The 6,000-nt window shown below is 48.7% G+C and overlaps 1 protein-coding gene across 2 annotated transcripts in view; it reads right to left on the bottom strand.

The window, feature by feature from the left end:
• Nucleotides 1–322, bottom strand: part of NTN1 (netrin 1) — a 195,514-nt gene extending 195,192 nt beyond the window's left edge. For both annotated transcript variants that reach the window (XM_054977333.1, XM_054977332.1), the window contains exon 1: nt 264–322. The gene's annotated coding sequence lies outside the window, so the exon portion shown is untranslated. The remainder of the gene's footprint in view (nt 1–263) is intronic.
• Between the last annotated feature and the right edge of the window lie 5,678 nt (nt 323–6,000).

Genomic DNA, 6,000 nt, shown 5'->3' on the forward strand with positions numbered 1-6,000 from the left:
CCAGATCGAGCCACATGCCTGGCTCAGAGAGGTCCTTTGGAGGAGCCTTTCGACCTCCTCCTCCAGGCAAAATCGTGCAGCCTCCAAGGAGTTTCCCGTTGAGGGGCACCATCCCAAGTTCTCCCGCCCTTGCACCAGGAGCAGAAGCGTCCAGCACTCCTGGGGTGGCCGCAGCGCCGCGCTGGCTTTCCCCTCACTTCCCCGAGGCTGCTGTGCTGGCCGGGAAACTTCCCCCCTTGTCCCTCCCGAGCCGCGGGCGCTACCTTGGTTGGCTTGGCAGTAGCTGGAGGGAGGGAAGTGGCTTGGATGGTTCCTTCGCCGCGCCGCGGACAGCTCCAGGCGGCTGCGATCGCTCAGGGGTCCCGGTCCGTGGCCATCGTCCGGCCCCAGCGAGCAGCAGGGCTCCGTGGATGCCCGAAGCGAGTGAGGCGCCAGGCTCGGGCCGAGGTTGAGGTCATCCCGGAGGAGTGACACCCCGTGGGCTCGCGCGGGGGAAGAAACAGCGACGGCATCCACTAGCGGGAAAGCAGGACACACGGCGTGGGCGGGGCAGGGGGGAGAGAGGAGAAGGGGTGGCTCGGCTACGAAGCACTTGCAGAGCCTCCTCGCGGGAGAGGGCGGAGCCACAGCGGGGAGAGCAGCAGCAGCAGCAGCAAGAGGGAGGTGGAATCAAACCCGGCAGGATCCGGACCCTTTGGGGGTCTTCGCCGCAGGGCGGAGGGTCTGGAAGCTGTGCAGGCAAGGTCAGCCTGGGGAGAGCAATGAAAGCTGCCGATGCCCGCTTCCTTGCAAGAAAGAAAAGGGGGGAACAGAGGGTCGGTCAGATCCGAGCTGATCCTATAGAGAGGAGCTTTTCTGCATCTGCTCTGGAAGGGAGGATTGTGGCCCGAGTTTTGACGTAAGAGGAGAGCAGCAGCCCCTCGACAGGATGGCGCAGTCTATAATAAAAGGCTTTGGAGGCCTGGGGAGATCCCCCTCTCCCCAGGGAAGTCATTGTGGTGTCCCACAGAACGAAAGCCTGGGCTGTTGGGGATGCTGACCCGGTTCATGGGGACCGAAAGGATTGCTGACCCGATTCAAGGTGTGACTCGGGGAGGGAGAAAGTGGGTGGGCGGGGGTCTTTTCCTAATCTGGCAAGATATATGTGCTCCAGTGTCTCTAAGGCACGCAGGTCTCTGCCGCTCCAGAAAAAAAATCCAGGTTAAGTAAGATTTCCCCTTCCCAATTCCTCCCTCGAAACAGCTTTCTAAAGCTCGTAGGGTCGTAGTTGCTCGCATACAAGTTCTCGCACACAGACTTACCCGCGCGCTTCTGCCTCTACTTGTTGCAATACTTGACCGGACGAAAACACGCAGTCACTCCGCAAGGCCACGAGCATTCTGCCCCCCTCACTTCCTCCCAAACGTATTAAACATTAAAATGAAAGGAGGGATATTCATTTGCTTATCTTAACATTAACCGTGCAAATTCGTGCAAGATGTTCAAATACCCGAAGGCTTGGGTATTAAAAGCTTTATCTGCGTGATCTAGATTTTTGTCAGAGAACCTTCTTTTTCCCCGTCTCTTCTTTCCTTCTCTTTATTCTTTCTATAGTTAAAACCGCTTTCTAGTTCTCTTGGTTTGCTGCTGGGTGTCAAATCTTGACAACAGGTTATATGCGCTCTCAAAGGAACCTCTCTGGTTGCTGTGGTTGTTCATCTAGTTTTTACATAAGAGATCCAGCTGTGCATAATTTTGTGTCCTCACGCATACAATTGCGTGCCCGTTAAAAATCTTTGAAGAAGGAGCCTGCCCCTATTTCCTTGGCAAGATCTCAAATTTTCACCTAAAGAGGCCCAGCCAGTCCTTCTCAGCCTCACGCGACACACAACATTCATAAGAGCAAGATCTGGGTTCAGTAGCACCTTAAAGACCAACTAGATTTCCAAGGTATGAGCTTTGACTGTCAAAAGCTCATATCCTGGACCCGAATCTTGCTCTTCTATCTCGGACTAAGACGTCTTCCCACCAGGGGGTGTATTTTGCACCGGCTGCCAGAAAATTGGAAGTTCACAAGTGGGACACCAGCAGCAGCGCCTTGTTTGGGATCTCTTTCAAAAGACACAAGTGATTGGTCAACCGAAGGCTTAGCGCTCAGGCATGCAAAGGCAGAGACCCCATGATCATCCTACCGAATCCCAGATTCTTCAGATAAACCTGGATCTGGATGAAGCGATCATCTCCTCCTGCAGGGGAGGAGGGGTTCAATTCACAAACTGCCGGTTTAGAAATTGAGAAATTGGCGAGGCTTTTTGAAGAGTTCCAAAACAAGTTGTTGAAACCTCAGAGCTTGTCTCTGTCCAGTTCCTCCAGGGACGCCTCCCGGCTGAAACCCGACTCCCGACCGAGGTCCCAGAATGGATCGCCTTAGGGGCTTCGCTGCTTTCCGGGTTCTCACACGCATCACACAGACACACGAGGCGCAGGGGGGGCGGATTACAGAATGGCTCTGGGAGAACGGCAGCCAGTTACTAAGTAAGAAGGGGAACGACACCATGAGCTTTATACTTTAGGACTGTGTTCTCAGAATACTGTGGAGGGTAGTGCTCGGGAGCAGATGCGAGCCCTGGGAGCTCTGACTTCGGGCCTGGGAAGAAAGGAGCCTGGTTTCTTATTCCACAGTGTAAGAGACAGATTCTTTAGTGGCACGGGGAAAGGCACTCTCTTCTTTCTTCACCTATGGACTCTTCATACCTGCGTCTTCAAAGAAGGGGCTCAGACTGCTAAATGGGCAGGGTTAAAGGGTGAGGGTGGGCAGGTGCAGGAATGGTCAACCGCTTTCTCAACCGCTTAGCCGTTCACGTGCTGCCACTTTTATGAATGTATAGTTTTCCTTTCTTGGGGAAAAGGCAGGGATTCACCAAAATACGTTTTCCACAGTCATCTCAAAGACCGCAGGCCTTTGAAACGGACAACATGCAGTTGACACCAAAGGAGTCAGTAACTCCGCTGCCCTCTGCCCTCTTCTCTCAGAACAGCTCACCCGCCGGGCTCAGCCGAATCAGCCCCCAGTGGCCTGGGCTCAGCTCATCCTGAAGGTGAGAGGGTTCTCTGCTTGTCTGCGAGATCCGACTACCTCTGAAAGTCAGGGTGAGCTGGGTCAAACTCAGAGACGCTCTGGCCTCCCCGTCCAGTCCGAGGTCCTCGCGGTAGTCCAAGAGGGCCAGGCGGGTGGAGCCTCCAATTTAAAAATGCGATTTTTTTTTTAAAAAAAGTGTAGCAGCCCTTTTTCCCACACACGCTGAATAATGCAGTTTCAGTCCACTTTAGCGATCGTTTGCAAATGGATTCTCCCATTTCACACAGTGAAACGCAGTTGCAAACTGCACTGAAAACTGATTGAAAGACCATTATTCAGCATGTTTGAAAGCAGATCTGCTAAACGGCCGAGCCAGCTTATTAAAGAGCAAGTTATATTGAACTCTGGAGACTTCTTTTTGAGTAAATGCGCCGGCGATGGGGCTGCAGGGTTTTTTTAAATCCATGGCTAAAATCGGTTGCTTTTATTGACCAGAACAAACTACAATGCAAACTTCTATCTGAAACTTTCTCAAGAGAAGCCCAGATATTCTGGGAAGCCCAGAGCTTCCCAGGCACTTGTTAAAACGAACTAACCCAACCGAGGAGTATTTGTCATATGGGTATACAGTGGATGCCACAGCGAGGAGATCCTAGTCGCTTTTCTAGACAGTTTCCCAGTTCCTGACTCGTGTTTTTTAAATTTTATCCAAGAAGCCTTACAGCACAGTTTCCCCCTACAGATTCTCGGTTGTCTTAATGCTCAACAGATGCGAGATCCTCTCTGCCTCTCTATTGGCAACCCTTTATCGCTGCAATTTACGAAGGATTAGTCTTAGATGCAGAAAGGGCGGCCTCGATCCAATCAAAGTACCGGGAAATCCTATTGAAGTCTTTGGAGAAATTGCAACGCAGCCTAAATTTATTTACCAAGACAGAAGTGTGCGATTCTATGTCTGTTTGTGTGGGAGCTCTCAGACTTCCTTCGAAGTACACAGTTTAACTCTCTCCCCCAGGAATCCGCGGGACTTCGAAGGGTTGAATTAGCCCCCTTTAAAAGGACATCGGCTGTATTGCTGTGTGCATCGGAGGTACCTCTCTTGATTCAGGCAATGCCAGGATTTCTACAATACTGGCAATTACTTGAAAGCAGCCACTGTCTTTGTAACTTATCCTCGAAGTATCATTTTCTTTGAGACCTTGTAGAATTAATTGGACGTCCTCGAAATTAGAAGGCCTGCCCTCCACCAATTGTGCAATCCTGTGCACACGTATATCAGAGTAACGCCACCGAATAAAATGGGATTTACTTCTGAGTAAACCTGCATTGGATTGCGCTATAAGATATGCTCATTTCGTCCCAGTACCACTGAAGCCTAGAATTTACAGAAGATCTTCACTGCCAGATTTTCGGGACTGATTTTGTACGTCCAGATATTGATGTCCAGATATTGGTGACACTCCGATAGTAAAAAAGTCTTTTTAGAAGTCAAGTTCACCAAATATAATATAATCCTGTTTGGAATCAGAGTCATATTGTACTTTGGAGGGTGTGTGTGTGCCCACTGTGCAATTTTAAACTACAAATTGTCTAATTTTAAACTAGATTAAATCAATAGAAATAACCTACAGTCTATTTATTTATGACTGCAGTGTAAATATATAGGCTATTCTGAACATGCACATACTTTTTAAAAGGTAAGAAAAGCATGTTTTAAAAACCACTTTTATCCACTTTTCAACAAAACGGACAACCTTCTTAATGCAGGCTGCCCCCCTCCAAAGGGCCAAATGCTGCCTGGATCTTTGGGCCTCTATAACTTCCCATCCCCTTCTTGTGTGCTATAAAATCTTGAACAGATCATTTCAGCAATGCCGCAAAAAGGAAGAAGAATCTTCTTATTCTTGCCAACATCATTCATCTACATATATTGGTGTAGAAAAGATGATATTCTCTGATGCCTGCCTTGCTTATAGTGGCAGCAATCAACATTTAGCACCAATGAGGTGCTGTGAACAGGATATCTTCAGTTATCTGCAAATAAGGAACATTTATATGTCTGGGAATTTTGTCATTGCGCGCGCACGCACACACTGGCCTTGAGCTAAGGAGGTGAAGGCGGCACACATATTTCCCCCCCACCTCTCATGCTCAAATCAGAACAAGATAAAATATGACTGGCCTGAGGTCACTTTCAGGATCACTTTGATGGTGGAGTGGAGATTTGAATCTGGATCTCCCTGGCCCTAATCCCACACTTTTGACCTACACATCACAATGGGTCTGTAAGAGCCGTAAGTGAAGTCTGCAGTCCTATGCTGTAAGTCTTAATGAACTGTGTGGTTCATTTCTGAACAATGTGCACTGCATCAAACTGTCCTAAAGGAAAAGGAAATCTGAAGCATGGCATAGTTATATAACAGGAAGAGAGAAGTACAATTTGAGGCCTTGTATGAATCAGTTTCCCTGACTTTGTTAATGCATTGTAGCAGCTCAGGACCCCTTTCTTCAGACACTTTCTTGGGACTACAACTCACCCCTCAGCATCAGACCAGCTGAACCTATCTCCTTCACTCCCACTTTGCCCCTTCTTACTGAGAGGTACCATGAATTCCTAGATGGGACATGGTTCTATGGCTTATTGTTTTTAGAATTGGGATATTGGGGGAGGGGATGTAAATATTGTTAAAGGCAAAAAAAATCTCATTTCCTTTCATCCACCATCTACAGAGGTGTTATGTTACTCTACTTCTGCTTGGGCATCACAAAGAGTTCTGGGTTTGAGGCAGGCATGGCTATGGGTTATACACATGTGTGAAGCATCTTAAGACAAACAAACAAAACCCATCAAACCTACTAAGCAATGAAGCAGCATCTCTGTGCCCACAATAGACAAAATTGTCCATGCTGCCACTTTCAGAATCAACAAGAATCAACAAGAA

The sequence above is a fragment of the Eublepharis macularius genome, chromosome 4 (genome assembly GCF_028583425.1).
Source record: "Eublepharis macularius isolate TG4126 chromosome 4, MPM_Emac_v1.0, whole genome shotgun sequence".
In the NCBI taxonomy this organism is placed as follows: Eukaryota; Metazoa; Chordata; class Lepidosauria; order Squamata; family Eublepharidae; genus Eublepharis; species Eublepharis macularius.